This window comes from Heptranchias perlo, chromosome 1 (assembly GCF_035084215.1).
Source record: "Heptranchias perlo isolate sHepPer1 chromosome 1, sHepPer1.hap1, whole genome shotgun sequence".
NCBI classification, from domain to species: Eukaryota; Metazoa; Chordata; class Chondrichthyes; order Hexanchiformes; family Hexanchidae; genus Heptranchias; species Heptranchias perlo.
In genome coordinates, this window is record NC_090325.1 from 192,588,647 (window position 1) to 192,614,230 (window position 25,584).

General features: G+C 43.7%; 1 long non-coding RNA gene across 2 annotated transcripts in view; it reads left to right on the forward strand.

Moving 5' to 3' along the window:
* Positions 1 to 23,056, forward strand: part of LOC137305449 (uncharacterized) — a 70,228-nt gene extending 47,172 nt beyond the window's left edge. Inside the window, exon 3 of one of the 2 annotated variants that reach the window (XR_010958719.1) lies at positions 22,973 to 23,056. This is a non-coding gene — a long non-coding RNA (uncharacterized lncRNA). Of the gene's footprint in view, positions 1 to 4,353; positions 4,920 to 22,972 lie in introns of those variants that run through there. The other variant, XR_010958723.1, reaches the window with a different exon arrangement.
* The last annotated feature ends 2,528 nt before the right edge of the window (positions 23,057 to 25,584 follow it).

Genomic DNA, 25,584 nt, shown 5'->3' on the forward strand with positions numbered 1-25,584 from the left:
GCAGCTGGTGGTGAAGGGAGTGAATGTTTAGGGTGCCAATCAAGCGGGCTGCTTTGTCCTGGATGGTGTCGAGCTTCTTGAGTGTTGTTGGAGCTGCACTCATCCAGGCAAGTGGAGAGTATTCCATCACACTCCTGACTTGTGCCTTGTAGATGGTAGAAAGGCTTTGGGGAGTCAGGAGGTGAGTCACTCGCCACAGAATATCCAGCCTCTGACCTGCTCTTGTAGCCACAGTATTTATGTGGCTGGTCCAGTTAAGTTTCTGGTCAATGGTGACCCCCAGGATGTTGATGGTGGGGGATTCGCTGATGGTAATGCCGTTGAATGTCAAGGGGAGGTGGTTAGACTCTCTCTTTTTGGAGATGGTCATTTCCTGGCACTTGTCTGGCGCGAATGTTACTTGCCACTTATGAGCCCAAGCCTGGATGTTGTCCAGGTCTTGCTGCATGCAGGCTCGGACTGCTTCATTATCTGAGGGGTTGCGAATGGAACTGAACACTGTGCAATCATCAGCGAACATCCCCATTTCTGAACTTATGATGGAGGGAAGGTCATTGATGAAGCAGCTGAAGATGGTTGGGCCTAGGACACTGCCCTGAGGAACTCCTGCAGCAATGTCCTGGGGCTGAGATGATTGGCCTCCAACAACCACTACCATCTTCCTTTGTGCGAGATGTGACTGCAGCCACTGGAGAGTTTTCCCCCTGATTCCCATTGACTTCAATTTTACTCGGGCTCCTTGGTGTCACACTCGGTCAAATGCTGCCTTGATGTAAAGGGCAGTCACTCTCACCTCACCTCTGGAATTCAGCTCTTTTGTCCATGTTTGGACCAAGGCTGTAACGAGGTCTGGAGCCGAGTGGTCCTGATGGAACCCAAACTGAGCATCGGTGAGCAGGTTATTGGTGAGTAAGTGCTGCTTGATAGCACTGTCGACAACACCTTCCATCACTTTGCTGATGATTGAGAGTAGACTGATGGGGCGGTAATTGGCCGGATTGGATTTGTCCTGCTTTTTGTGGACAGGACATACCTGGGCAATTTTCTGGGCAAATACGATACCATGTAGCACTGGCTGGAGTGAGTGGTGGCATCAGGAACATCTGCATCAAGCACCATCCCCCCACCCCCCTCTCAGACAAAATGGCCTCCAGACCAGTCAATGTATCCATTGTGGATGCTTTTACTGCTGACCTTTAGGCCTTGGGGTAACTGTTTGCAGAGAACAACGGTAACCAGCTTTCAAAAGATTTGGGGTTCTGCCTCTCAGGTTCTGCAGCTTCTATTCTGAAAGGGCGGTGGTAGCAGATTCAATAGTAACTCTCACAAGGGAATTAGTTGCAGACTTAAAAAGGATAAAATGCCCAGGGCTACGGGAAAAGAGCTGGTGGAGTGGGGCTCATTTGCATAGCTCTTTCAGAGAGCCGGCACAGGCACGATAGGCCAAATGGCCTCCTTCTGTGCCATGTGGTTCTATGATTCTATGATCACAGTGCGGGGGGGTGAAACTGGTCTTGAACTGTGGTGCAAAACAGGCAATGGCGAATTGGCAGCCCGTATAACACCCAGCCTGTTCCATTGAAGTCAGTGAAGATTCAATCTCAAGTCAATCCCATTAACCAATGGTCTGTTCAAAATCGTACATAAAATCCATCTGCCAATCCTTAATCCACTCACTCAGCTAAAATGCCAGTAATTTAACATAAATTCAAAGGGTATGAATCTACACGTGTGTGTGCACAAATACATTAAAAAGTACAATTCTAATATGAGCCTGTGGTTAATTTGATTTGATTATATGTATCAAAATAGAAATAGACGGAAGAAAAATGAAAAGAATTTGCGTATGTATGGAGGAAGGGAAATGTAATGCGTGCTTCTTGATGCATTGAAAGTTATACATGGTAAATTAGTCCCAACACTCACAGCATCCCAAGCATTAATGAGGTGACAACCATCGATATTAATGCCGCAACTTCCTGTGAAAAGGATCTGCTTTTACTTCATAAAGCGACTATAACCCACATCACAGCAACGGTGCAATAGAGGCACCGAGGCTGTCACTCAGAAATGTGTGCCTTTACAGACATGGACAACAACAAGGAACTGGAATTCCAAGGCAGAATTCCAGCAGATCTCTGGATTGGGGGCGGGAAGATGAGGTGGAACTCCACCCTATATTTTTCCCTGGGGCTGCCATTTTCCAGTAGGAGTCACATGTCTCTATCCCCTACATATTTATCCTGGAGCTCTGCTGGGGTTCACTAAACGTTCCAGATTCAACTTCCCTGGGGGTTAACCTGAATGTCAAAGAAATCGTTGCAGAAGAACCAGAGGGGGGGGATGAGGAGAATTTTTTTTAATGCAGTGAGTTATTACGATCTGGAAGGCACTGCCTAACAGGGTGGTGGAAGTAGATTCAATAGTAACTTTCAAAAGGGAATTGGATAAATACTTGAAGGGGAAACATTTGTAGGGCGATGGGGAAAGGGCAGGGGAGTGGGGCTAATTGGATAGCTCTTTCAAAGAGTCTGCACGACCATGTTGGCCTGAATAGCCTCCTTCTGTGCTGTATGATTCAATGGTTCGATGAAGTTATTATGGATAGAATTGAAAAGCAGGGAAGTTACGTTAAACTTGTATACAACCTTGGCTAGACCACACTTGGAGTACTGTGAACAGTTCTGATCTCCATATTATAAAAAGGATATAGCGACACTGGAGAAGGTGCAAAAAAGATTTACAAGGATGATACCAGAACTGAGAGGTTATACCTATCAGGAAAGATTGAACAGGCTGGGGCTCTTTTCTCTATAAAAGAGAAGGTTGAGGGGGTGACCTGATTGAGGTCTTTATGATTATGAAAGTGTTTCATAGGGTAAACGTAGAGAAGATGTTTCCACTTGCGGGAGACACCAGAACTAGGGGTCATAAATATAAGATAGTCACTAATAATTCCAATAGGGAATTCAGGAGAAACTTCTTTACCCAGGAAGTGGTTAGAATGTGGAACTCACTACCACAAGGAGTGGTTGAGGCGAATAGCATAGATGCATTTAAGGGGAAGCTGGATAAACACTTGAGGGAGAAAGGAATAGAAGGATATGCTGATAGGGTGAGATGAAGTAGGGAGGGAGGAGGCTTGTGTGGAGCATGAACACCAGCATGGACATGTTGGGCCGAATGGCCTGTTTCTGTTCTGTACGTTCTATGTAATTCTATGTGGTTGGGGAATGAGAATGTTTGAGTCACAAAGGGATGGAGCAATTTATTGGGATTTTAGAAACACTCCAGGGCAGTATATATTCCAAATAGGCTTCAAAAGGCATATCACAGAGATAAAGATCGTCATACGCTGATTAGTATCTGCATTGGAAAAGAGTAAACACTGAGAACTTAGAGAGTGATATATATCATTGGTTCTGCAAATATGATCGATAGGCATGAGGTGTGCTGCTATTGAGGGAGCAGAGAATTATATTTCTTTCTATGAATGAGATTTTGCCTGGCTCTCTTCCGTCCATAGCCCTGGGATACAATTTATATCCCATTAGTGTACTATCCTGATAACTCATGGGCAATGAAGGCTTGTGAGATTTATTGAGTTGGATATAAAAGATTTCCCATGAGTCCTCATCACTTATTTTGTTTAGAACGCACATTAGATAAGTCATTAGGGCTACATTTTCCCCTGCTCATTTACTGTAGAATAAAAAGTAGACCTGAGCATAAATGTGGAGACACCTTTAAGACTCTTAGTTAGGTTAACAAGAGTTGCCTCTGTCCAGAGAGAAATGGCTGCCATCTTGAAAAGCCCGAAAGAAAGATTAACCCTTAAATCCACAAAGCTGCCTTGTCCCAAATGACTGCTTATTTCAGCAGTGATTCCAGAGCTGATACGAGTTACTAAATCAGTTACGTGGTGAGAACAGAAAAGGATCAAAACGGAAGTCTTAGAAATTGCTGTTGGTGCGAAGCATTTTGGGTAATTTTGACTTTGGGCAATAGCATAAGGGGGCGATATTGGACTAGCCGCCCGTTATACATCTTTCTGACAATCGGGAGTGATTTATAACGGGCGGCTCATTCAACAGTGTCCGCTTTACACTATTGTCCAAAGTCAAAATGACCCCCATTGTGTGATATTGATCAGCAATTTCGGGGGTTCCAGAGTTCACATGATTCTGGCCTGTTGAAGGCATGTCAGCATTTGCCTGTAGGCTGTTAGAGCGAGCCATACATTACGGAGTGCCCGTTAAAGTCGCTACATAAATGCAAATTGTTATCGTTCCGAATTGTCCCATGTTGTGAATTGTTATTGCTGTTTTCCCCTTTTCCCCTTGTAACATGCAGTGTTCCACAGCTGAGAGGGTAGACATTGATCTGTTTCCAAGCTTCTAGCAAGGCAATTCTGTAACCAGTTGCTGCAAAGTGTTGAGAATGGCCGGGATGAGCTCTTCCTCTGCTTTCCCCTCCTTTTTCCACCTGATTGGCAAGCTCCCATGTTGCGAATTGCAAGAGTGAACCTCCGCCTTACGAGACTGTCGGCTCCTGGTGCCCTGTGCTGCCTAACCCTTCACCTCAAATCCATAAGAATAAAGAAAAAATGGTCAAAATGCCAAAGAAGGAGATATGAGTGACACTATATCAAAGAAGAGCTGGAGAGTTCTCCCCGCAGTCCTGGTCAATATTTATCCCTCAACCAACATCACTAAAAAAACAGATTATCTAGTCATTATCACATTGCTATTTGTGGGATCTTGCTGTGCACAAATTGGCTGCCGCGTTTCCTACATTACAACACTTCAAAAGTACTTCATTGGTTGCAAAGACGTCCTAAGGTCATGAAAGGCGCTATATAAATGCAAGCCTTTATTTTTCTTTTATAATTAATAAACACAAATAAAATTTACACAGTCTTCTGCAGCTGACTGTTATTCACAAATGCAGGAACATGGTAAATTCACTTCTCTTTTCGAACCCCACAGGGCACGTCATTCTTAAATCAGGAAATCAGTCAGTGGATGTCTACACTGCTCCATGCTCAGTTAATGCGAGGTGCTCTTGTGTGAAGGAGCAAGGATGAAAAGTTTTCTTTTCCTGCCAAGATTTTGTACTGCCTCCCACAAGACATCTCAGGCCCACCCCTCCATCTGGGTAATAATTGAAAGGTCTGTCTTGTCTTACATCAGATCACTGGGGTGATGCAGAGAAGGGTCACATGGCTGATCCTTCGTGCCGAGAAATTGAGTTACAAGGAAGGAATGGTGAATTCTTGAGCTTTGCAGCCTTGATGGGAGGTGATGGAGAGGGGGATACGATAGCTGGCCTAGTAAAATTGGGACATCGGATGCTTATAAAAGAGGCGATGGGAACATTAATAAAGGATACCGTCATCGCAGTAGAAAGAAGGGAGCTGAGTGAGTGGCATCAAAATTAGCGAAGGTCAGGAGCAGGAAATGTTGTGGCATTATTTTATAAACCTTTGGAATGTGAAGACTTTAACTGTATGCAGATCAGGGAGGTCTGTCAGAAGAAAAGAATGTGACAGTGGGAGATTTTAACCTGCATATAGATTGGGAGAGAACTAGCAGCTCAACCGGGAAAGGGAATAGACCTGCTGAATGTATGCATGATAGCAGCAGGTCAACAAGGAAGCAAGCGATGCTCAGTTTAGTTATGAGGAATGAGCTAGAAATTATGATTTTGTAGTAAAAGAGCTTCTTGCAAATAGTTTGATTAAATTCACCATCAGGTTTGAAGGGGTGAAAGGAGGGTCACAAAGCAAGGTTTCGGATTTAAACAAGGTTAAATTTGGCATCTCCTCTGAAAGACGGCATCTCCGACAGTGCAGCATTCCCTCAGTACTACAGCCTAGATTATGTGCTCAGGTCTCTGAGCGGGACTCGAAGCCACGACATTCTGACTCAGGCGAATATTTTGCTTTAGTCTTCAGTGGAAGAGGAAGATGCAATACCAGGAGTACAAGGAAAACTAGAGATCAGTGAAGGGGAGAAACATACTGGCAATGATACGAAGAGAAAAACTGGAATGGATAAACTAATGGGATTGAAGTCAGACAGGTCCCCAGGATCAGATAGTTTGTACCAAAGGGCATTTAAAGGAATAAGTAAGAAAGCTGGAAATGCATTAGTTATAATCTTGCAAAGCTCACTCAATAGTATTGAGTGACAGTATCAGAGGACTGGAAGATAGCGAGTGTTACACCATTATTTAAAAGGGAGGAAGGGACAAACCAAATAATGTCAGTCCGGTCAGTTTAGTGTCTGTGGTGGGCAGGTTGATACAATCCATCATCAGTGACAAGAGTAAGTCAGGACTTAGAAAAAAGCATAAGATGATTAGGGAGAGTCAACATGGTCTTGTGAAAGGTAGGTCATAACTAACCTAATAGAGTTCTTCGACAGAATCACTGAAGTGGCGGATTGAGTAGGATCAATAGAAGATATATGTATTGATTTTCAGAAGGCATTTGAGAAGGTTACACCATGGTAGGTCTTACAGTTGTAAAAAAAAAATTGAACAATTTAACAAAATAATTTAAATTAGAGATTGAAAGAATTGTTTGGTGCAGTGGGCTAAACAATTGTCTTTCATCTCTGAACCCTGGATTCAGATCCAACCCAAACAAGTCTCCTCTGTCTAATTCTTGTAAAGGTCGTACGTGAAAATGAGTTCCAGCCCAATTCCCAGTGAGCATGGACCCACAGCACAAATCTACCATTGATTGTAATTCCACTACGAAACAGAAATTACTAAGTTGGAAGTCATGATGTGGAGATGTGGGATTGAAGTCAGACAGGTCCCCAGGATCAGATAGTTTGTACCAAAGGGCATTTAAAGGAATAAGTGAGAAAGCTGGAAATGCATAAGTTGGAAGTGACAGGGTCGTGATTGTTTAGGGGACAAGCCAAATAAAAATTTCCAGTCATTTTTCTCAATAGAGCCAGTACTTTGTCCTTTGCAGATATTGCAGATTGTGACTCCACCTTCCCAGCTACCTGCATTCTCACATTCTTTCCCTATCGCATCTCTCGTGCAATTTGACGCAGCGGGATATGGATAGAACTAGACTCCTGCTAGATTACAGCACTTAAAAGACCTCTCGGGCGCGAATGCCTTGACAACTTAAAATGGGACGGTGTGGAGCAGGTGACCACCTTTAGGCAGGCTTCTGCTCAGAACGCATTTTAAGGCAGCTCATATCTAAGCCCCATCTGTTGAAAAAGTGGCCACAGAATCGCGAATGGTAACAATCTCGATTGGCTGCTCCCCATGCCAGTTCAAAAGTGGCACAACCAGGCACATGGAAGCATGTCGATTGTGCACCTCCAGCACAGAATGATCCATAGGAAAGGACAGAAGAAGAAAAATTAAGTCTCAGGGCTTGGTTGAGTCTTGGGTTTTGAGTTGTGTGTATTCCACTAAACCCTCAGACATTGTGATAGGAGGGGTGTGGGCAGAAGCCAAGTACTGAGGGAAAAATGTACATACAAAGAAAAAAGTGTTGCAGCTGCACAGAAGAAAGAACATTTTACCTTCCAACAAATGTTCTTTACTAGTTTCTTAATAGCAGGGTTGATTGAGGATTACACAGAGATTATCCATTACATTTGGTGCAAATTAGTACAGAGCAAGCAAGCATTTAACTTCACATCTTTCCCTCATATATCCACAAGGAAGTCCACCGAGGCCCATTCCAAGTAATTTTTAACCTTTAATATATCTGGATGAAGGGCAGAGGGTAGACTTTGGCCTCATGAATATTGCTAATAGCACCAAACTTCCATTATGCTGACATGTGGTGTGTAGTGTGTGCGGCCTTGTTACAGCAAGGCTTATCTGTCGAATAAATTCTCATTTGTCCTTAACCACTGAGGACGATATATTGTTAAAACCTCAACTAGGCATTCAGTAATGAGACACATTGCTTGTGGTGCAACTCGGGCTGAATTTGAACTCTGGCAATGATTCTCTGGAAGGCTGATTTTTTTTTCTCTCTCTGAATACTAACAAAGCTAATAGGACAATCAGAGCCATCTAATGATGGCTTGCCCCCATCTCCCCCCTCAACATACATACACTCACACTCACCGTCACACTCACAGTCACACTCACACTTACACGGTTCACCCATCAAGCACAATGCCAGCAGTGAGGATGGGAGTATCCTTGGCACTTTGAATAAGAGTTCCCTGACTTTCTCCCAAAACCAGTAAGCTGTGTGACACCTCAGAACATGTGGATCAAGTGCCCTCGACCTCCTGACGCCTGCAGCACTGGCGATTCTACCTGACTCGCTTGTCGCCTGTTGAGGGCACCGTAAAGAATTGTTCAGGGTTTAAAGTTGAATGAATGCGACGTGTCATTACCTGTGACCCAAACCAATTCAAATACATTTCTGTCCCCTGGCCACAGCCGTCTTGGAGTGATTCTTATTTGCACCTGCAGGATATCCTAGCTGGATTGATCCCATTGCTGAAAGCTTTAGTGAAAGACCATTTCAGTTATACTCATCGCCAAAACAGTCATGTGCCAGGTCTTGCATTTGTCAGAAGAATGAACAGATAGGATCTATGTGCTTCTCTATGCCTTTCGGTTAACATTGTCTCGCCTGCACGACTCCACCGCCGCCCCCCCTCATCTCTTATCCTCCATCAGTAACATTATTCCAAATTTCACTTCACATCAAATGGTCTCGAAATTCCTTCCTAAAACTGAGCGACCACTAAATATTTAATGTGCTGGTTCGAAAATTGCATTTTTATTGAAGTATTTCTGGCTGTCTTCAAACAGAACAGATTCCAAGTCAATGCAGAATGTTATTCAGGGCAAATGAGTATTTATTTGTCAGATAAGCCTTGCTGTAACAGATGCTGCGCCTGGTTGTGTAAAATGAAAAAGTGCTTTGGTGTTGAGCAGACCAACATCTGAGACACAATGCCCGACATCTCCATTCACCTCATGACAGTGCCTTACAATTCCATTTACCACCTCATACATAGTTCCTTATAATTCCATTTACCACCTCATGCATAGTTCCTTACAATTCCATTTACCACCTCATGCATAGTTCCTTACAATTCCATTTACCACCTCATACATAGTTCCTTATAATTCCATTTACCACCTCATGCATAGTTCCTTACAATTCCATTTACCACCTCATGATAGTGCCTTCGAATTTCATTCATCACCTCATGCATAGTTCCTTACAATTCCATTTACCACCTCATGCATAGTTCCTTACAATTCCATTTACCACCTCATACATAGTTCCTTATAATTCCATTTACCACCTCATGCATAGTTCCTTACAATTCCATTTACCACCTCATACATAGTTCCTTATAATTCCATTTACCACCTCATACATAGTTCCTTACAATTCCATTTACCACCTCATACATAGTTCCTTACAATTCCATTTACCACCTCATGATAGTGCCTTCGAATTTCATTCATAACCTCATGCATAGTTCCTTATAATTCCATTTACCACCTCATACATAGTTCCTTATAATTCCATTTACCACCTCATACATAGTTCCTTACAATTCCATTTACCACCTCATACATAGTTCCTTACAATTCCATTTACCACCTCATGATAGTGCCTTCGAATTTCATTCATAACCTCATGCATAGTTCCTTATAATTCCATTTACCACCTCATACATAGTTCCTTATAATTCCATTTACCACCTCATGCATAGTTCCTTACAATTCCATTTACCACCTCATACATAGTTCCTTATAATTCCATTTACCACCTCATACATAGTTCCTTACAATTCCATTCATCACCTCATACATAGTTCCTTATAATTCCATTCATCACCTCATACATAGTTCCTTATAATTCCATTCATCACCTCATACATAGTTCCTTATAATTCCATTCATCACCTCATGCATAGTTCCTTATAATTCCATTTACCACCTCATACATAGTTCCTTATAATTCCATTCATCACCTCATGCATAGTTCCTTATAATTCCATTTACCACCTCATACATAGTTCCTTATAATTCCATTTACCACCTCATACATAGTTCCTTATAATTCCATTTACCACCTCATACATAGTTCCTTACAATTCCATTCATCACCTCATACATAGTTCCTTACAATTCCATTCATCACCTCATGCATAGTTCCTTATAATTCCATTTACCACCTCATACATAGTTCCTTACAATTCCATTCATCACCTCATACATAGTTCCTTATAATTCCATTTACCACCTCATACATAGTTCCTTATAATTCCATTTACCACCTCATACATAGTTCCTTACAATTCCATTCATCACCTCATACATAGTTCCTTACAATTCCATTTACCACCTCATGCATAGTTCCTTATAATTCCATTCATCACCTCATACATAGTGCCTTATATTGGTGGCACGATTTTGTAAAATTGGTTGTGTTTCCCTGACTTTGTCAATCCTTCTTGGACATGTCATCTTAGCACATATTCCATAATTAAAGTTGATTTAAATCACTTTTTTTTGCATTTGTGTTAAATGTACTTTCTATTCGTGAGAGGGCAACTGCAGAAGTGACACTCTACCTATTCTATTGCAGGTAATTTATTTCATTCTCCAATCAATATGCCTATATGTCAACAAGAAATTTTTCATGGGCCCAAGGTTGGTATAATGGGTCAGAATGAATGGCCTAGTATCAATCAAAATGAATGAAGTTTCTTGTCTTGGTACAGGAGTTATATAGCGTTATATAGAAATTACAACACGGATACAGGCCATTCGGCCCAATCAGTCCAAGTTAGTATCTTACATCCACATGAGCTGTAGTCCTAATACCATATGCCCACTCTTTTCCCATATCCCCTTTATCCCTTTCCTTAAACCAACAGTCTAACCTATTCTTAAATGTTGACATAATCTATGCATCAATCATTAACTTTGCTCGTCCATTCCTCTGTGTAAATAAAATTTCTCCTGCTCGCTGTCTTAAATGCTATACGTATGTCCCTTCAATCACTTGGCATAAGGAACTGGCCTTGGCACAGAAGGCTCACTTTGGCAGAGAGGAGTTGCTTAACTGAACTAGGTGCCAATCAGTCCATCCCGAACCCCTCATCTGAGAGGACGTGGGCATGATGATAGGAACAAATGTCACGTAGCTGTAGGAGGTGGTGGTGTGTGTCAGCTTCACCTCTGACTTCTGAACGGTTCGAATCGCTCCCACTCCCTTGGTTCCAGACCTTGGACTTATTTGGGGGTTGTGACGAAAGTGCAGCAGACAACTGGTTTTGGTGCAAGAAACTTTGATCTTTTTTCAAGAGAGAAAATACAACACAACAATCTTAACACTCTAATAAAATGGGGAACACTTCGATACACACGAGGGAAATTACAGTAGAAAGATACCTCACCCCTCCCAATCCCACTTTACTAGCTAAGTTGGGCTCTAAAGGACCAGGGATAATGCTCACCAAACGAATCCTTGACAGTTGAGCTGGTTCGCGATTTCGGGGTTCGCTGTATGTGTTGGTTGGTGTCTGCCGTACCCCGGACGTGGTAGAGGACTTCAACTGCGTAGCTGGTCAGTCTTCGCGAGTCCGCTGATGCGGTGGGGTGCGTATTGGATCTATCGGGTGAGTACCCACTTTTCTTCCTATCGGGATAGGATTTAGAGTCTTTTGAGTAGAAGACTTACCCAGGGGTAAGTCAGGGATAGATTGTAGAGTGGAAACTTTGCGGATCTTTGGTTTTCTCCCGAGTTGGTTTTCTTTGGTCGCGGTGGCCCAATATTACCCGGTTGGTTGGTGGTAATATTCGGTTGGTTGTTTTGTAAGGCCCTTGTTGCCGCGAGGTGTCTGATGGTCACTGGGGCTGTTGCTCTGGTTTCTTCTTGTGTGTCGGCCTGCTTCTAGAGCTGCTGACATTCTCTGTTGAACTTCTTTCTGTTGCCCCCTTGCCTTGTTGAACTGTCGTCTTCCGAGCTGTCGAACTCCTGGCTGAACTGCCTTCTTGAGAAAACGAGCCTTCAATTATACTAATTGAAGCCTCCTTATCTGCGCGCCAAATCTGACCCAGTTTATTGTAAGATTTTGGCGGGCTGGTTAAGAGTAACTTGTTTATGAAATGTGTGAAGTGGTTTCGGGATGGTTTCATGAGTTGTTGAGCTCTTGCTTGATTGTAGTCGTTGTGCTCAGGTTTCGAGTTTCCTGACTGGGCCTGAGATTTCTATGGAGTGGGCTGATTGGATTTGTTTTATGCATGTTTTGGATGGGTCCTGTAATTTGGGTGGGGACTGCTCTTCTGTGGGTCTATTGTCTGAATGTAAATGTCTGGTAGGGGCTGACTGAGGTCACGCAGTTCCCCAGACAGTTTGATTAACTCCAATACTCAAACCATCTATTACAGAGGTTGGTCCCAACTCCTGTTGCAGCCTTTTCCTTTACAAGCCCAAACATGCCTTTTTAAAAAAAATACCAAATCTTGGTTTTTGACCTTGAATCACCCTCTATTAGGCCCAATACATTTCATCACCCTGAAATGGTTAGAAAAGAGTCCAGAGTCCTTTTCTTTAGGGTTTTGGGGGATCTGTGAATTTTGAGAATCTTACAAGCTATCCTATTGCTGGATTTACCACCTATTTGGTCCTGCTCCAAGTGTGCTTACACTGCATAACTATTCAGAAAACTCCAGAGTATCTCAAAATTAATCAAATCTCAATAACGGGCTTCACTGCTGTTTTTTCATTTACCAGTGGAAACATTTAATTTCTTTTCAAACCTATGTCAGAAATTGAGAACTATAACTGCCAGCACCCAAATTAAACTTTCCGCCCACAGTTGCAGTTTCTGTACGGTGGTAATTGTCAGCAGGCAGAGAGAATCACTCTATGGACTCCATCAATTTATTTAGTGGTAGATTTTCGAGACTCTGCTCCCCGCGTTTGGTGGGAATGCGCATTGGAAAACTGGACACAGAGGCTCGCACGCCCAATCTACGGTGCCTCCAATTTCCCAGTCAGTAATCGGGAGAGCTGTGAACTGGACACCGCAATCTCCACACTCGATTCTCTGATTTGCGCTCCAGTCGAGTGAGATTCAAAGAGGAGGTGGAGCAGAGTCTTGGAAAATGCAACTGTTCATCCCTTAAAACAGGTGAATCGCTACAGCAAACCACCCAAGAAGAGAAACCCTTGATACATTTCTCCCTGGCACCAAAGGCGATCAAATTAAACTTCCATGCTATTAAATATTACAAACTATATTATTCAGTGTTGGCCAATGTTCCACAGATGGGATTCCAAGGTCCCAGCAGGATTGGTATGATTGTATTCTACAGAGTAGTTGATCTATACTTATGCCTATGACCTTTAAACCTTCAGCTAGCTGCCCAAATTCTTTTTAAAGAGGTTACCCAAACTAATATTATTTAATAGGTATCTAATCAATCTTTGGATTACACAGTTAAAAAAAAATCTAATCTCTCATTGCATTTTGAGGATTGCTGATTTTGTTTTGTGTCCTCTGACTTGTAAGGACAGTTGTTATTAAATGATCTGCTTGCAGCTGTACTTTTGATTTAGTTCAATATTTTACAGATCTAGATCAGAGATTCTTTCAACCTTCCTTTTCCCACGAGATCAAATCTAATTCTATGAGCCTGTCCTCACAGCTCATGATCTTCAGTCATGCCTTCAGCCTTGTCATGCAATCATAGATTCACACAGCTCAGAAGGAGGCCATTCAGCCCATCGTGCCTGTGCCGGCTCTTTGAAAGAGCTATCCAATTAGTCCCACTCCCCCTGCTCTTTCCCTGTAGCCCTGCAAATTTCTGCTTTTTAAGTATTTATCCAATTCCTTTTTGAAAGTTACTATTGAATCTGCTTCCACCTCCCTTTCAGGCAGCGCATTCCAGATCGTAACAATTTGCTGCGGAAAATAATTTCTCCTTATCTCCCACTTGGCTTTTTTGGCAATTTCCTTAAATCTGTGTCCTTTGGTTACCGACCCTCCTGCCAGTGAAAACAGTTTCTCCCTAGTTTCTCTAAAAGTTAGTGGTAGGTACAAAACATAATTGAAAAGGCTAATTGGATGTTAGCCTTTATCTCAAGGAGGCTGGAATACAAAAGGGGTGGAAGTTATGTTCCAGCTGTGCAGAGCTCTGGTTAGACCCCATCTGGAGTATGGCATTCAGTTCTGGGCACCGCACCTCAGGAAGGATATATTGGCCGTGGAGGGGGTGCAGCGCAGATTTACCAGAACGATACCGGGGCTCAGACGGTGAAATTATGAGGACAGGTTGCATAGACTAGGCTTGTATTCCCTTGAGTTTAGAAGATTAAGGGGTGATCGAATTGTGATTAAGTTGATTAAAGCATTGGATAGGGTAGATAGCGGGAGTCCAGAACAAGGGGGCATAACCTTAAAATTAGAGCAAGGCCGTTCAGGGGTGATGTCAGGAAGCACTTCTTCACACAAAGGGTAGTGAACATCTGGAACTCTCTCTCCCGAAAAGCTGTTGAGGCTGGGGGTCAATTGAAAATTTCAAAACTGAGATTGATAGATTTTTGTTAGGCGAGGGTATTAAGGGTTACGGAACCAAGGCGGGTAGGTGGAGTTAAGATACAGGTCAGCCATGATCTAATTGAATGGCGGAACAGGCTCGAGGGGCTGAACGGCCGACTCCTGCTCCTATGTTCTTATCAAAACCCATCATAATTTTGAAACTTGCAGGCAGTATTGTCCAGTGAGTTATAATGAGTTAAACCAACCTGCTTCACTTTATAATCCAATACTCGAGAAGCCTGCTAGTACTGTGCTTGATAACAGCATCGTATTGACTTTGAACAAAAAGCCGGTTTGAAAGAAGGGTCTGTTCCCTCCATCGATGCTGCCTGACCGACTGCAATTCCAACATTTTCTGTCTTTGTTTCAGATTGACTGGATACTTTCAGACAGTGGCTGAAAGTCACCCATATATAATTTAGATTTTCAACCTTTGGACAGCCATCAGTTATCTACATGTACATTTATCTACACGTACTTTTAACATTTCTTGTAGCTTTACCCTACATTTTCGATTTAAATTCTAATTGACAAAAATCAGCTCATTTGCTTAATCTTAACACGTCCCTTTGAGTACAATAATTTCACTGAAATTGGGCATCTGGCAACAAAGATTCTTGTCAGCAAATTTGTGGCCATGTAATTTGGAATCATCAGCAAATTTTATATTATTACTAGAAGTTCCTTCTCCCCTGCGAATTATGAACAGCATAAACAACAGAGGAGGCCAAAACTGGCCTCAGCAGAACTTCATTCATCGCTGACCCCAGCTTTAGCTATTTATCATTACTCTCTGCTCTTTATCGCTGAGTCAATATTCACTTGAGCTCACTAATTTGTCCTTAACTCTTTGCAACCTTCCGACATTGAACCTTTTGTGAGTGTGACCGAGGGGTTGCCAACTCTGATTGGACGTATTCCTGGAGGTTTCATCGCATGACCTCCCATCTCAAACTGCCCCACCCAATCAAACAGCCCATCTCCAATATTTTTATAACTAATAAACAGAGGTGTTCAAAGAAAATGAAAAAAAAAACAGAATTTTTTTTAATGCCCCTGTGATTTTTCTCCCTGGGTTTTTTGCATGCAGCGGTGTCCAGGAGATTAATCATTAATTCCTGGAGACTCCAGGACAATCCTGGAGGGTTGGTAACCCTAGTATGACCTATTGGGGCACAAATCGCTCCTGAAATAACGGAGGAGCATAACGGTGCTCTTCGTTGTTAGTGGCGAATTGAAGGAGCGAGTTCTGGCGATTACACATGTGCAGCGAAACGCGGAAATCCGGAACACGCTCCTACTGGTTCGCCGACGAGATAACAGCTTCGAATTAAAGGGACAGCGCACGTTGCAATCAGAGAAAACACTGAAAAAGTGCCAACTTGCTTATCTGCCCAGCTGGAAAGTAACTAATCACGCACCAAACAGGTACGCTTAAAAATACCAGGTCTAAACTAAGTTTTAAATCTTAATGACTGCCAAACAACTAAAAATTAACTTTTAAAAATGTGGAGTCTCATATTACTCCTTATTTTAATAATTGTAAACAATTTTACAACACCAAGTTATAGTCCAGCAATTTTATTTTAAATTCACAAGCTTTCGGAGGCTACCTCCTTCCTCAGGTGAACGATGCGGAAATGAAGTCCTCGAAATGAAGTCGCATTTATAATTCACAGAACAATGCTGGTGATAACAGACAGTTTTTTCAACTGCCCGTTGCCAAGGCAATCAGTGTGCAGACAGACAGGTGTTACCTGCCAGGTCTCAGAATATACAAATCACCAAAAAAAACAACAAACAAAAAAAAACAGAGATAGAGAGGTAGAAACATAGAAAAGACAGCAACTGACCCGTTATATTAAAAACAGATAACATTTGTTCGCTGGTGGGGTAACGTGTAGCGTGACATGAACCCAAGATCCCGGTTGAGGCCGTCCTCATGGGTGCGGAACTTGGCTATCAATTTCTGCTCGACGATTTTGCGTTGTCGTGTGTCTCGAAGGCCGCCTTGGAGTACGCTTACCCGAAGGTCGGTGGCTGAATGTCCTTGACTGCTGAAGTGTTCCCCGACTGGGAGGGAACCCTCCTGTTTGGCGATTGTTGCGCGGTGTCCGTTCATCCGTTGTCGCAGTGTCTGCATGGTCTCGCCAATGTACCATGCTCTTCACTGCACAAGACCTCCAACCAACACTATACACCAGATACATCGACGACATTTTCTTTCTATGGACCCACGGCGAGGAATCACTGAAGAGACTACACGATAACATCAACAAGTTCCATCCCACCATCAAGCTCACCATGGACTACTCCTCAGAATCAGTTTCTTTCTTGGACACACGAATCTCCATCAAAGACGGGCACCTCAGCACCTCACTCTACCGCAAGCCCACGGACAACCTCACGATGCTCCACTTTTCCAGCTTCCACCCTAACCACGTCAAAGAGGCCATCCCCTATGGACAGGCCCTGCGAATACACAGGGTCTGCTCAGACGAGGAGGAACGCGATGGACACCTACAGACGCTGAAAGACGCCCTAGTAAGAACGGGATATGACGCTCGACTCATCGATCGACAGTTCCGACGGGCCACAGCAAAAAATCGCATAGACCTCCTCAGGAGACTAACACGGGACGCAACCAACAGAGTACCCTTTGTCGTCCAGTACTTCCCCGGAGCGGAGAAACTACGCCATGTTCTCCGCAGCCTTCAACATGTCATCAATGACGACGAACACCTCGCTATGGCCATCCCCACACCTCCACTACTCGCCTTTAAACAGCCACCCAACCTCAAACAGACCATCGTTCGCAGCAAATTACCCAGCTTTCAAGAGAACAGCGTCCACGACACCACACAACCCTGCCGCGGTAACCTCTGCAAGACATGCCAGATCATCGACACAGATACCACCATCACACGAGAGGACACCACCCACCAGGTGCATGGTTCATACTCCTGTGACTCGGCCAACGTTGTCTACCTCATACGTTGCAGGAAAGGATGCCCCAGAGCATGGTACATTGGCGAGACCATGCAGACACTGCGACAACGGATGAACGGACACCGCGCAACAATCGCCAAACAGGAGGGTTCCCTCCCAGTCGGGGAACACTTCAGCAGTCAAGGACATCCAGCCACCGACCTTCGGGTAAGCGTACTCCAAGGCGGCCTTCGAGACACACGACAACGCAAAATCGTCGAGCAGAAATTGATAGCCAAGTTCCGCACCCATGAGGACGGCCTCAACCGGGATCTTGGGTTCATGTCACGCTACACGTTACCCCACCAGCGAACAAATGTTATCTGTTTTTAATATAACGGGTCAGTTGCTGTCTTTTCTATGTTTCTACCTCTCTATCTCTGTTTTTTTTTGTTTGTTGTTTTTTTTGGTGATTTGTATATTCTGAGACCTGGCAGGTAACACCTGTCTGTCTGCACACTGATTGCCTTGGCAACGGGCAGTTGAAAAAACTGTCTGTTATCACCAGCATTGTTCTGTGAATTATAAATGCGACTTCATTTCGAGGACTTCATTTCCGCATCGTTCACCTGAGGAAGGAGGTAGCCTCCGAAAGCTTGTGAATTTAAAATAAAATTGCTGGACTATAACTTGGTGTTGTAAAATTGTTTACAATTGTCAACCCCAGTCCATCACCGGCATCTCCACATCATGACTACCATCGACACCACAAACTGCCGGCTCACAGTGGAAAACTTATTTTAATAGTTATTGGTCATTAAAATTTTTTTTTTTACTTTTCCCTTCTGTCTCTTTTAATTCAATTTTTTTTTTGGCTTTTTATAAGAAAAAAAATTAAATTTTTATTTACAATGACAGACAGAATACTAACATTCAATGAATGAAGTCTGTTTGCCTGTTTGAGCAATGCAAGCTGAATCTGTGGGCAGGACTTCTCTTCCTGACAGATTTTGTGGGCGTCTTCTCTTCTTACAGAATTTCCAACCTCGGCAACTCACGCTGCTCACAGGCTGGGGTGACAGCGCACAATTGTTTTAAAGTTCAAATTCAGGCAATTCGACGCCACAGAGCCCGCAGTAAGTAATTCTGTTAATTTAATTCGCAGGATTGCCGGTGACTGCTGACTCGCTGCTCGGAGCAATTTCTGGCTCAACGTTTTTTAAATTAAGCTAATTTCCTCTTATGGTCCCTTTTATTCTTTTGATGATCACCGATGGCTTCTTTCCCCTTAGTGTTGTTAATCTCGTCTGTAGTTCCCAGATTCACACCTCATCCTCTTTCCTTAATATAAAGATTAAATTTCAAGTACAAACCTTCTATAGGTGAAGCGCTCTCTAAAATATAATCCAGTGTTTCACCTACGTCTCCACTCACTGAGGATCAATTCCAGATGCCCCATATTTAATGCTTTGAGTTTCTCAGTGAGAATTGACATCCATATGTTTTATAGATTCCTGAGGCAGGTTTGATAGAATCTGCATTCATCCACACACTTCAGCTGTGAAGAGCCCTGTGAAGGAACACTTGCCACCTCTTGGTCCCCTATGATCCCAGTTTATTAAGTTTGCCAAATATGGGAGTTTCTCTGTTAAGAACACGGAGCAAGCCTTTGGCATTAAGCGCGTTTTGTTCATTGTGCCCCAGAGAGAAGTGGCTGACACCACTGATGGCCAATGTTGATTCGCTGAATGGATGCTAGGAGGTTTTAAACCTTGCTCAATTTCTTCAAGTCTGCAGAGGACCTGATGCGCAGTTGATGCGAAACATCAAGAGTTGGCTATTTGTTCAATTCATTAGTTGAGGAGAACGAAAAAAGGCAGCCATTTTCATTCACAAAGTTCCTTCTTCCTGCTGTTTTCAAGGCATGTTGTTTCTAATTGGTTATTACTTGTAAGGTTCTCAGTCACTTACATTTTCCATGGGCAACATACTTGTCAGGAAAAGGTTTGCATGAGGGACAGTTAATGAATTCTGCTGTTGCAGATGAAATCCGTGCGCTTTTACTGTTGATATTGAGCTGTGCTGGTCTTTTGAGCTGTTTGCTGGAGAATAGTAGACACTTGGGGTGGTGGGAGGAATTATAAAAAAAGTAGTATGACAATTCAAATGAAAGAAAGAAAGAACTTGGATTCATATAGCACCTTTCACAACCTTAAGATGTCCCAAAGCACCTTACAACCAATGAGGTGCTTTTTGAAGTGTGGTCACTGTTGTAATGTAGGAAACGCAGCAGCCAAATTGCGGACAGCAAGATCCCACAAACAGCAATGACATAAATGACTAGATCATCTGATTTTAGGTGTTGGTTCGCAAACAGCTTGAGTAAAGTTTATTTAAATCATTTGGGAGTATATTTTTCCTCCAGCTGATAATTTGAATGAAAAAGGAGATGTGGGCACAAGAAGGAGAAAGCAGCCTTTTTTTTCTATTATCATCACCTCTCTGAGTCCTGCTCACAGCCTGAAATGGATGTAAGTCAGTCAGTAAACAAAAGAAACCTTACCCGTTAAGACTTGTGAAAACCTCGATAAAGGCTTAACCCGAGAGCACTGCGCAGAATTGCACAGGAGGTGAAGTAAATGAAAAGTAGCCCTCAGCTCCCTGAAATAGGGTTATTTACACAAAAGAAAAAGGGAGAAAGTCCGGGAGCCAAACAGAAAAACAAAGGGAAGCTGAAAGATTATGCAATGGTAGAGAAACAGAAAGACAGTTACAGGTAGACTGCGACACATCATTTTTAAAAATATGTCCAATGCCACAGAACATCTATGTTAGTAATATATCAAAAATCTTAGGGTCAAATTTAGGATGGCCGAGCAGGTGCGTTCATGGCGGGGGGGGGGGGGGGGGGGGGGGTTCCTAAAATTGGGGAATCCCGGAGCGGGTGTGGAGCCCGGCTCCAACCCGCCCACTTCCGGGTTCCCCAATGACGCGAATCGGTGCGCGCGCAGTCCCCGCATGCGGGATTCCCGCCGGCAATTACAGCCGGCGGGATGACAGTTTAGATAGTTAGGGAGGTACTTGAGGTCGTTGACAGACCCCATTGGGAAGAGATTTTGGCAGGGGATGTGATTTTGGAGTCTCCTCAGCGTGTTTCCCGTGCTGTGGGAAATACTCCCTGTTGTTGCAGACGTGTTTCAGTCAGCAGCCATTGGGAGATGCTGAGGATTCCTTGACAGTTGGGGGGAAAACCCTCATTCATTGCAGCAGGGCACTCTGTCACCTCAGACAAAGTTTTGCCTGCAACACCATTGTCTCCACACTCAAAATTATTACATCATGCCCTAAATTCTGCTGTCCAAATACATTTACCTACTTTGCGGACCCCCTCACACTCACACCATCAGGATGGCCGGTGGGGTTGGGGGGGGGTCCTTAGCTGCATTCATCACTCCATTGGAGGACGACCAACATCACCAGGCACGCCGTCCACCTCCGCCACATGGAGCTACACAACACAGTGCTGCTCAACAGGCACCTGCACAAAGTAGTCGTGTAACTACACATACACCCACTGTAGGGTGACCCAATGGGTGGCATCAAGGGTGTTCATGGAGAACCTCATGAAAGGGCCTTATTGCACAAGCCAGTCAAGAATGACCAAGACGTGGCAGTAGCGGTGACAATATAATATGAAATGTGAGTTGATCAGAAATCAAATATCAGTAAAAACCATGACAAACCCTCAAACACCCTTGTGCATCCCCTTCATGCTCACGACACATTTGCCTTACGCTTCCTACTACACATAAGTGATGCATGCCCTGTGGTTGCAGCACAGGTAGTGGCAGGTGGGGTGAGGCTGACCGTGAAAGAGATGCAACAGAGGATGAGTATGAGACAGAGCCATGAGATTGTATGAGGATTGGGTTGAGTGGTAGTGGTGGGATGAGTACTGGGCAGGTGAGAAAGTGCAGGTAAGATGAGGATGAGGGTTCAGTGGGTGTGAGGAGTGATGTGATCGAGTAGTGTTGGCAGTGCAGAAGGAGGTGTGGGGTGGGGTCGGTGATGTGGCAGACAGAGTGTAGGGGAATGAGTAAGAGTACTCACCTCGGCTGACCTGGTTAGGTCATTGAAGTGCCTCCTGCACTGTATGCAGGTGCATGATATGTTGGTGGTGCTGGTGACCTCCTCTGCCACCTCGAGCCAAGCCTTCGTGGTGGCAGATGCAGGCCACTTCCTCCTGTCCGCCAGGTGGAAGATCTCCCTCCCCCTCCTCCTCCTCCTCCTCACCCCATCCAGTAAGACCTGGAGTGAGGCATCATTAAACCTGGGAGCAGCCTTCCCCCTGGACTGCTCCATGCTGTAATTTTGCCTATTTTCTGCAGCATCAGTCAATGGTGGACTGCCCCTTTAAACAGGGCTCCTCCAGCTGACAGCCTATGATGCGGGTGCGCAGTCCGCCCGCTGCGCAGCTTTCCAGCGCGAAACCCGGAAGCCAAGGTAAGTGGCTTCATTTACTTACGATCGCGTAGGGAACCCACCGATTTCACTGGGCGCGTTACCCACGCACCCAGTCGACCCCCCACTGCCAACCCGCCTCCCTCCTAATATCGGGCCCCTTATGTCTGTGTCCACTTCCTGTAAACTTTTGCCATTATAAATTCCTATATGCATATTTATAATGGAGTCATTGTAAACTTATCATAATGTAATGATCCCAACAGTGGAGGTGCTGTAATACCATCACCAGCAGGAGGGTGTAATTATAGTGTAACAGATTTACATAGGCGGTTTCCATTATAAATGTGGACATACAAATATATAATAGAAATATAAAAATAGGATAGAATGTATGACTTTCTAATGCGACTGAATTACCAACACACACCTTGATCCAATTAATCCTATCCGCTACCCCACTTCACCCGAGGACGACACTTAATCTGGACTGTCTGGGAGTAATTTTGACTTTGGGTGATCGTATAAAACAGGCAATATTGATTCAGCCACCTGTTACACATCTCTCCCGATTTTTATTTCCACTGAACTCTATCACCCAAAGTCAAAATTACCCCCTCTTGTATGCAGTGCCATGAGAGCTCGACTATTTTATAATAATACCCAATATGTTAGATCGTCCAATGTTCCTGTCATTCTAAAACAGTAAATCCTCTGACTCATTGCGAGTAACATAATGCAAGATCCACTAATATTTAATACTTTGAATTCAGAAAAAATATTAGAAAGTCACAGCTGGTTCTATAAATATTTTGAGTGCTGAGTTATGACAAATAATCCCTACCCGAAATACATAGAGTTACACGGAGGCTACAGCATAGAATCAGGCCACTCGGCCCAACAGGTCTATACCCAGTGTTTATGCCCCCAGGCAAACCTCCTCCCACCCCTCTTCATCTAACCCGATCAGATTCTCTGTTAGATTCTTTTTTTTCTCTTTACAGATGCCGATGGGCCTGCTGTGTTCACCTACCCTGTGTTCACCTACCCTGCTGTGTTCACCTACAATTTTAAAATAAAATTGCTGGACTATAACTTGGTGTTGTAAAATTGTTTACAATTACCCTGGATGGAACCACAGTACACGGTTGGAAGAATGGTTTGATGAGGCGCGTAGAAATTGCTCCGTTCATTTATTTATTTTCCCGTCGATTTTCTCCCCACTCTGTTGAAAGCTGGGGTTTTTTTTCTCTTCTTCACGATCTTGACCCAGACACGAAGGGGTTGAAATCGGTGTTTGGCAGCAGCGCAAAACTAGGCGACAGCGAGTCGGTGACCCTGCTCGGTTTTTATTTTCCATTGATTTCATAATGTCGAATTTTGTGAAGTGCTGGAAGGCTAGATATCACTCACTGTATAATTGCAACATCTGCTGAAGTTTGTTGTGCCGGGCTGCGTGCAAGCATCAGTCGCTAGTGTGTGAACAGAAGATAAAACTAGCATCTAATGTGTTATTTAATTAACAGTAAATATGAGAGATACACAAATAATATGATTAAACTCCACCGTTACAGATCAGAACTTCCTATCATCTCCTGTACTAATGGCCTCTAGCGAGCTTTATGCAATCACAATGTAAAAGCTCAGTCATACATTGTTATTTCCCCTTTTAGCAAACCTATTCATGAGTTGCTATTATATCCCAGTCAGGGTGGCTCATGTTCTACTAATTCTGTCCCAAATCCCTCATTTCACCTTCGACATAAATGCCTTTGTGCTCTACTTAAATATATGTAAAATATTAATCATGCTACAAGTAGTGTGGTGTTTTAATATAATTCTAATCTCTTGACAAACAAATTAAATATTAGGCATTAAAATCTATACCTTAGCTTTGTGAATATATTAACCAGCTCACAAATGGCTGCTTTTGTAAACTTGCAGAGTTATAGACACAATTAGCAGTACTAAGAGCCCTATTCTGACACTAGTTCCTTTGACAATCTTTGATGCCTGTCTCTAGGTATCACAGCAGGGCCATTTGCTTAACTCTGTCTCTACTGTATGTGCCGCACATTAAACCATCTGATTACACCCCTAAAAACAGTTTAAATCTCTAATAATCTAGATATTTTACCAATATCTGTAGACTGTTTTTGTATTGTTACAAGCCACTTGTGCAGGTCTCCTAAAGGGAAAGACTTGGACAGTGGGTTTAGCCATTGTCCAACTAACCACCAAGGCAAGCATATAAGCTTTCCCTCCTGTCAAGACAGCGGTGGCTCAGTGGGAAGCAGTCAGAAGTTCAAGTGGGTTCAAGTCCCAATCTCGCGATTTGAGCACAAAATCTAGACCGACAGTCCCGGCGCCCGTACTGAGGGAGTGCTGCACTGTCGGAGGTGCCACCTTTTACTTGTCAAACCGAGGTCCTGTCTGCCCCCTCGGGTGGTCATAAAAGATCCCGTGGCATTTTTTCAAAGAAGAGCGGGGAAGTTTTCCCCGGTGCCCTGGCCAACATTTATCCCTCAACCAACGCCACCAAAACAGATTATCTGGTTATTAATCCATTGCTGTTTGTGGGATCTTGCTGTGCGGAAATTGGCAGCCACGTTTCCTACCATACAACAGTTACTACACTTCAAAAAGTACTTCATTGGCTGTAAAGTGCTTTGGGACATCCTAAGGTCATGAAAGGCACTATTTAAATGTAAGTTCCTTCCTTTCTTTTCATCAGTTACTCTTGATAACAGTGCCCCTTTAAGGGCTGCAAAGCACTGATTTATCTTTCGTATATGGAGCCTTTATTGAATTTATCCTTTGACCTTCCTGGTGTTTCTGAGTTGTAACTGCAAGTTACCCTGTCTTATTTTACAAGAATTCATCCAGATGAATTACTATCAAATCAACCATCTCTGCCAAGCTTGGCTGTTTTCAGCGGGTCACATATTTCAATGAATGATTCAGCAGCTCCTCCCAAATGTCTCTCAAAGTCACGATCTATGCTCAGGGGACATTTTGTTGCTAATGGATGATAAAAGAAGTACACATTCATTCAGCTCCCTTGCACCTGAGGTTCTGTTTCCTCTCACCTCCAACACCACTTCTGCCTTGGAGTATTTTATAGTTATTTCAGTATTCCAGCAGTATACGTTCTCCATTTAGAAGATTACTTTGGTTTGTCATTTAAAATGTCAAGAGAGTATGAGGAGTTTGGGCAGTCAATAACCCAATGGGTGATTTTCATAGGCAGCACACATCAGGTGGGCAGTGGGTGGAACGATCGAAACTGTTCGCCCAATGGCACTCGTGAGAAGCCCAAACCATTTTCATGGTGGGACGCTCATTTGAATCTGATTGGTGTTCCATGAGCGCTGGGCAGCTGGTCGGTCGGGGGAGGGGGAGGGCGGGAAATCCGGCCACTCCTCTGGGAAGACCGGAGGTCAAATGTTAAAGGAAGAGGACGGTGAGCGCCCAGCGGTGTGGGGAAAGAGTTTTGCCCGGTCAGAAGGAGCATTCATGGTCCCCCTGGCTCCACAACCAAATCAGTGGCCCCGCGGTTTTCTGTGGCATTTTCAGGGTGGCCCCGCTCCCCGAAATATCAACCAAAGCCTCGTTA